Genomic DNA, 8508 nt, shown 5'->3' with positions numbered 1-8508 from the left:
ATTGAACTGCTTTGAAGAAACACAGCTCTTTAGAGATATGAATGAAAGAGCAAAAATTAAGTTAATTCTATAAATAAATATAAATAGCACGTATTGGGAATGGTATTAGGCTTTGTTAATAACATTAACAAATACCATACAATACTTTCTTTTACTTTGTTAATAAAAGAAAGCCATTTAAATCTTGCCTCTGCCAGATCATTTCCTTCATAAGGGTTTATAGTTTCAGAATAACATAACTATACTACTTTGACATGATATTTTCAACCTTAATATTAGTATAGTGTACTCAGAGAGGATATAGGTAAAAATTAAATATGAAACTTGACACTGAATAATAATGTTGGAAATGAAACTAATATTTATTTTTCCATTCAGATGCTCATTTGAGAGAATATAGAAAATGGGAAAAAAGACACAAGTTCCACTTGTAGTCCCCTTAACATTTCTGTGTCTTCCCTTTCTTTTTTATGCATAGGTTTTTTAAAATAGAATTTAAACATTTTGTCTTTATAATTTTTATCTTTTTTCACTTAATATGTAATTTGTGTATTCTGTAATGCTACTGTATTAACATCATTTACATGTTTCATAGTAGTAGTCTAATGGGTGAACTGTAGTAACCTATGATACACCTTGAGACATTTGGGTTGTTTTAAAACTTTTTCTCCATTATAAGTAACAAATAATTCCATAATTTACATTTTTACATGAGTCTTTCTTGTGTATTTAGGATTTTTCCTGAGACTTACCAAAAGTGGAATTAAGGAACAAGATTTTTAGCATTTTTATTCCTGGGTTAGCTGAGAATAGTTTTGTCTGTAGTGCCAGCAAGGGATGATGGCGAGCACAGTTCATCACCCCACCCCCGCCCCCCACCTCTGCCTTTCTCTGCCACACAGATATTGATGGGTGCAGTAGGAAGGACCTTATCCAAGGCCACATAGCCAGACTGAGACCCAGACCCAGTTCCTGGGTGGATTTCCTTCCCTCCGTACCATGATTCCTCACTCCTTTATTTAGCAACCAATAACTAATAGCTCAGTTTGGTAGAAATGGTAAACTGAAGTTCAGTCCCTAACCTTAACCTTAGTGAAGAAGGCTCTCTTTGCTCTGCTCTAACCTCAATGATACCTATAAGGTCTTTTTTTAAGATTTTATTTATTTATTTGACAGACAGAGATCACAAGTAGGCAGCGAGGCAGGCAGAGAGAGAGAGGGGGAAGCAGGCTCCCCACAGAGAGGAGAGCCCGATGCGGGGCTCGATCCCAGGACCCTGGGGTCATGACCTGAGCCGAAGGCAGAGGCTTAACCCACTGAGCCACCCAGGGGCCCTTCTTGAACCATTTCCTAAAGGTTTGTCTTGATTGGTTCTAATCTTGTACCCTTTTGAGAGCCTTACCTGTGTCTCTTCAATACTAATACAGGATTGTGTTTTCTCAAGATGTTGGCTGAGTGTGTGTGCAATGCCTGGTGTAGCTGGCGTCGGGTTTAACTATATGCTTAAACTCTAAGCCCTGGATGCGCTATGTCTGACACCAGTTTACTCTGAAGGACACAGGACAGTAAGACAGCATGCCAGGGGTTGGCTTTTAGGCATGATTCTTCTGTGGGAATTCTTGCAACATTCCCCACAGACCACACAGATAGGTGCAGGAGCCACCCCGACCTAGGAGCCATAAGAGACCGACCACTCCCTCTTAGAACAGTCCCCTGTGTGTAGCATCCCCATCTTCGCCAGGGACAGGGCCCAGCAATAGGACGGACATTATACGTTCACTCGCAGCCCTCTCGGCTCTCACCTCAGACACAAGGTGCCACCCAGGGCAGTTTCCAAGAAGCAGGCTCACCTGGCCACACAGCTGATGGTCCACTTTCATCAGGTTTCCAGGGGAGCCAAGCTAGAAAGCTAATCCAAGGCCAGTTCCCCAAACTCCTCTTGCTCACAGCCCCTTGGGTCTTTCATAGTTACGGTTCCAGTTTTTGGCAGTGACTTACTTCATTTTATAAGGCTCCTGGCTAATGACTGCCTCTGTGGAAAAGGTAGTAATAGTTCAGATATTTTAAAGGGCAGGATGGAGGCATTTCTGTGTGGATTAGGTGAGATTAAGACCATCACGTAGCCTCCAAAGTTTTACAATTATGTGATGGATTGGAGAGCTTTTTTAAAAATTTATTTGATTTTTTAATTTTTAAAAAAATTTTATTTATTTATTTGACATACACAGAGATCACAAGTAGGCAGAGAGGCAGGCAGAGAGAGAGGAGGAAGTAGGCTCCCCGCTGAGCAGAGAGCCCGATGTGGGGCTCAATTCCAGGACACAGATCACGACCTGAGCTGAAGGCAGAGGCTTAACCCACTGAGCCACCCAGGCGCCCCTGGAGAGCTTTTTTTCTCCTTGACCCCAAACCAAGTGATGCCATAAATACAGCAAAACTATAAACTCATTAATGAGTAGCTTTTTCAGTCTTGTGGCCAAAACTAGTTGATAAAATTTTCTTTTTTACCCTTTTTTTGGGGGGAGTTTTATAACTACAGTCAGCATCATAGAATTGATGGGCCTGCTTACTAATTATATTTTCTGTATATTGATACTCTTCTAGATCCAGGGAGAGTACTGCTTACATGACCACTTGTGAGAGGGAAGTTTGAAACTTGAAGTGTTTGAACTTGGTTGTGCACAGAACTGCTCTTCTTGTCGAGTTAGTAGTGGCAGGTGGCCCAGGATTCTGTGTGCTCATGAACCCTTAGGTACGGGCTGTGCCTCAGAGTTCAGGCAAAGAATTTATTTTTGTTTGTTCCTTCTCTCTTGTCTGATATCAGCCACATCAAACGGAAAAGATGGACCTGGTGTGCGCGGTATATCTGAGCAGTTTGTTTACAAAGGATCATGCCTCTTGGTCATGGTTTTCAAATAATTTTATGTTGAGTTGGTTGTGTGACAACCATTTGTCTTTTGGGGATACTTCATTTGGAGATAGGAGTGACCAGATAGATTTCTCCTAGATCTTTCAGCTGCTTGAGTAAACCCATGTTAATATGAACCAGCTTATTTTCCCCAGATCAAACCTGTGCATTCTGGAGAGTAAAAAATACAAAAATTAAAAATGAAAAGGTCAGCAGATAACAGTCTCTTCCTTTTCATCAGTACATCCCGGACAACAACCAAAAATTACATCCTTGGCTACTTCAGGCCATGTCTGGCCTGGACTGGGCAGTCAGTCCAGAGGGGGCTTAAGAATTCAGTTGTAATTCACCCTTACCCTCAATTTAATGTTTGACTCTTCTATAGCTGTTAGTTGCAGTGCCAGAGCACAGTGACAGTTCTAGCTGTCCCACTGAAACACTGGCCTCAGTGTTTGGTTAGAAATGGATTCATGATAGGGAAACAAGCCTGGGTGGGTGCGTGGGGATACATTTTATTTTAGGGAAGGAGTGGTCAAGTTCCAAGACAGTGACCCTGACAGAAGGCAGGAGGAGCAAGGAAATTGGGCTTGGGGATAGACAGAGGCAGGCAAGCTGGGACCTAAGCCTGGAAGCTCTTCCTTTCTTCCCTGTTCCCTATCATACCCCTCTTTGTGGCCCTGTACCTATCCCACAGGTGAAAGTTGGCTATCATAGGAACTTCTGAAAGTAGATGTCCGATCTGTTTCTGGGAGAAATCAAGATATAACTGTAAGGAAAATGGCTCAACCATGGAAGTAACCAAGGAAAGGGGCATTTTGAAAGTAGGTAATAATACAGCTTGGAAGGGCTTTTAAAAGGGAAGAAATATGGTCAGTGTGCCTTTATACAGTTCCAAGTTTTCATGTGTAACTCTGCATGTGTCATGATACAAAATTATCAAAACTATTACCGAATAATGAAAACAAATACTAATATTTGAGTACTTAAGTGGAGCAATATACTGAAATACTGAACACTGGTTATGTCACTAACTGTATCCATATTATGAACATTTTTTTGTTAACCTGCCTCCTTCTTCCGTCTTATTTCCACCCCAGAAAATATTTCTATGAAATTGTAATTAATGTAAGTAAAGTATTTTACAGTAACATACTTTTTTAAAAAAAAGATTTTATTTATTTATTTGACATAGATTACAAGTAAGCAGAGGGGCAGGTGGGGGGCGGGGAAGCAGGTTCCCCACTGAGCAGAGGGCCCGATGCGGAACTAGATCCCAGGACCCTGGGATCATGACCTGAGCTGAAGGCAGAGGCTCAACCCACTGAGCCACCCAGGTGCCCCCAGAGTAACATACTTTTTAAAAAAGTGTTTTGAACACTTCAAAGGAGATGGCAAAGGACATTTTTAAGGAATCAAATTTGGGGCCTTCTAGTGGAGTAAAAACTCTCCTTTGTTAACATCTTTCATTTTGGTGCTTAATATTTCTATATTTTGGGTTTCAAAGAATCACATCACCAGTGATGTATTTTGATAAGTTAGATACATGGTCACATTGATTTAATCAATTTTTAAGATCATGTTGCACCAGTGAGGGTACCATTTATGACAGAGATGAAAGCTTTGTGAATGTGTATCTAATATATCAAAATATATAAAGTGTTAGAAATTCAAGAAAAAATGGGGCAAAACATTAGTGGGAGTCTTAATACACTATTCTCAGTCACTTACAGGCAAATCCTCTGGGCCGCATTTTCTAGTCCTAACTCAGAAGTTAGAAATTAATAATCTAATAAATCTGAAACATTTTAAAATTAAACACTGAAATAACTTTGAGGTAAAAAAATAGACACTAGAATTATAGGTCATTTAGGATTTAATGCAGTGAGAACACTAGTAAGCTTAAAAACAGGGAATTCAGATGAAAATATGAGCCCAAGATGCTAGACTCAGAATAAAAAGCCAAATGTCCAGCACACTAACTTTGCTGCTTCCATCAATTAAGGTCAAGTGATCTTGTCCTTCTCCCAGAGCATTCCTTAGCCACTTATTCCCACAGGCACACCTGTGACCTTATCATTACCAGTCACTTCCTCCCCTTCCTAATCACAATCTCAAACCATTCTGCCGCAGCTTGGTTGGGATTTCTGGTTGAAGCCAGGAAAAGGAAGCCCCTGGGAACTGGAGAGAGGGAGGAGCTTGGGAAAGTGGCCCCAGTGCTGGTTGCAAGCTTCTGAGTTCATATGTGTTCCTATTCAGCATACCGAAGAACTGAACAAAATGATAGACTACTGCCCAGTTTCTGGACTGGCTACTGTGTAGTGCATGAGCACAGGAAAGATCCAAGTAGCTCAGCAAAAGCTTTGCAAACTGAACTGCCATTGGAATGACAGCACACAGAGGACAGAATGGGCCACGTGACCTGAACTTATCCAGAGAAATTCTCAGCTAAAACAAAAATACCACCATTCTCCATAGAAGTTAAGACCCAGAATTGCATAATATTTAAAATGTTCAGAGTACATTTAAAAATTACTTAGCATGTGAAATACCAGAGAAATATTCACATGAAAAGAGACAAAGTATAAGTTTATGTAGATAACGTGAAAAATAAAATATTAGAAAGCAGAACAAGCAAAATTGATAAAACCAAGAACTGGTTCTTTGAAAATACCAATAAAAGTAGACAAGCCTCTAACAACTGTGAATTATAAAAACAAAACAAAAAAGCCCATAAACATAAAGCATCACAAGTGAGAGGTTTCTATGAACCAATACAGAGGTTTTTAAAGTTATACTAAGTACAGCTGTATGCCAATATATTTGAAAATTTAGATGGAATGGATAACTTTCAAGGGAAATATAAACTAGCAAAATTTACTCCCCAGGATGTAAGCTCTGTGCTACTGTGGTAGTCATTCCCAGTCCCTCTGTGCTGCATGTCTACTAACAGGTCGGGTGGCTCTTCTCCATGCTCACTGCACTCTGGAATCCAAGCTGATGAATGAGGTTCTAGCTAGGTCACTGCTGGTCACATGATCAAGCCTAGATTATAGGAGGGTTAACCCTAACCCTAACCCTATTCCAGGGAAGGACAAGGAATATATGTGAACAATGAAACTCTCTAATGGCTTAAAAGTGAATCTAACCATAACCCTGAAATAAATGGGAAGGATTGTTTAACATCTACAAAGGGAAGGAAGCTAGATGCAGGAAGGAAGGAAAGAAGATAGGAAAGAAGATAGATGCTAGACCCCAAAGCTTTTATGGGTGAGTTCTATCAAAATTTCAGGCAGCAGATTGCTCTGTTATTTAACTATTCTAGATGTTACTTTCATCTATTTCATGATTTCATGAGGCCAGAATAACCATGGTGCCACTGTGGAATTTTTAGAAATACTGTTAGGAACCAATCTCAAACAGGAATAGAGACACAAAGATCTATATTACTTACTAATAAAATATTAGTAAATTAAGCCATTTAAAAAATGTACCATGAATAAGTACAGTTTATTCCAAGAATGTAAAGAAATATGGTTAAACAGATTTATTAATACAGTTAATTACAATAATAAGTTAAGGAAAAACACATTTGATCATCTCAATGGGTATAAGAAAGACATTTGAAAAACTCAACATGTTGGGGCGCCTGGGTGGCTCAGTGGGTTAAGTCTCTGCCCTCGGCCCAGGTCATGATCCCAGGGTTCTGGGATCGAGCCCTGCATTGGGGTCTCTGCTCAGTGAGGAGTCTGCTTCCTCCTCTCTCTCTCTCTGCCTGCCTCTCCCCCTACTTGAGATCTCTATCAAATAAATAAATAAAATCTTAAAAAAAAAAAGAAAAACTCAACATACATTCTTTGTAAAAGGTCTTAGTAAAATAGTAATGTAGTGAAAAGTTCTATAACCTAATCAAGGCAATTTAAGGTTAAAAATGCTAGAAGCATTTAATCCATATTCTAGCCAGTGTGAAAAGAAGAAGTGATATAAATATTCAAAAGGAAGAGAGAAAATTATTATTTGTAGATTACAGTGTCTACCTAGAAAACTTCAGAAGAGATCAATTGAAAGCCTGAAGTAATAGATACAAGGTGTAAACATACATGTATCCACAGATGTCCTACACACTGGCAATGACCAATTAGAACATGTAATGAGAAAACCCATTCAAATAAAATATAAATATCATTTATAATCTATCAATATTATAAAATATCTAGGAATAAACAGACAATAGCTAAAGCCTTTAAGTGTGCATGGTGAGCAATTGAAATCTAGTTTCATAGCACATTGCCAGTCTACTATCAATCACTAGAGACCTCATGCTGTACAGTGTGTCCCCACAACCTACGCATTCTGCTTCTGTGTGTTTGTTTATATTCCACATATAAACGAGGTCATGCAGTTGTTTTCTTTCTGTGTCTGGCTTTTTCATCAGATGAATGGGAAAGAAATTGGCACATTTATTCTTAAGTTGTACTGTACTCCATGGGAATATCAAAGAAAATTTTGAAGGGAAAAAGGATAATAAACATACACCGTGGATGGGAAGCCTGAGTGGCTCAGTCGGTGAAGCGGCTGCCTTTGGCTCAGGTCATGATCCCGGGGTCCTGGGATCGAGTCCCGCATTGCGCTCCTTGCTCAGTGGGGAGCCTCTCCCTCTGCCTGCTGCTCCCACTGCTTGTGCTCTCTCTCTCTCTGACACATAGATAAATAAAATCTTAAAAAAATATACTGTGTAATTAGCCAGCTACAACAACACAGTAGTGGGACCTTCATAAGCAAACAATTTAATGAACTATAAAACGGGAGGCAAAAACAAACTCATGTATATATGACAATTCAATATTTGAAGAGTAAAATTTCCAACCATTGAAAAAACAATGAAGTATGCTATGGACAGTGGTGAGTAAATAGCCAGTCATTTGGGGAAAATAGTTGTTATCCCCATCTCCACATGCTATCCATAAGTCAGTTCCTAAAGGAACCGTAAAGGGATTATGGCAAATTGTCGGAAAATGGTTTTCTAGTATTTGGGTGCAGAAGGCCTATCTTAAACTGACACTTTGGACATAAAACCTCAAGAGACCAGGCTATATATTAAAAAAAAAAAGTACATGGTACCAAAGTCAAAAGTAATAAAATGTTTTCCAACAGACATTGAGTTTTCTTTGCACCTTGTCCCCAGCCACCTGGTTTCCCAACTTTGAGACAACTGTTTTGTTTCTTGTAGACAACATGTGAAATGATGATTAAGTAAAATATGATTATTAAATAATGATGTTATCTATTATCTATTAGATATTAAAGAGTTATGTAATACCAAACACCATAGAATTAAAAGTCAGAAAAATGTGACAAAATAATTGTTTTTTAAATTTTTAAAAAAGATTTTGTTTGTTTATTTGACAGAGATGACAAGTAGGCAGAGAGGCAGGCAGAGAGAGAGAGGAGGAAGCAGGCTTCCTGCCGAGCTGAGAGCCCGATGTGGGGCTCCATCCCAGGACCCTGAGATCATGAGCTGAGTCGAGGGCAGAGGCTTAACCCACTGAGCCACCCAGCTGTCCCCAGCATGAAAAAATGTTGTAACATATATGGTGGATAAA

The sequence above is a fragment of the Mustela nigripes genome, chromosome X (assembly GCF_022355385.1).
Source record: "Mustela nigripes isolate SB6536 chromosome X, MUSNIG.SB6536, whole genome shotgun sequence".
In the NCBI taxonomy this organism is placed as follows: Eukaryota; Metazoa; Chordata; class Mammalia; order Carnivora; family Mustelidae; genus Mustela; species Mustela nigripes.
The sequence above is the reverse complement of the archived record's forward strand: the minus strand, read 5'-3'. Positions refer to the sequence as shown.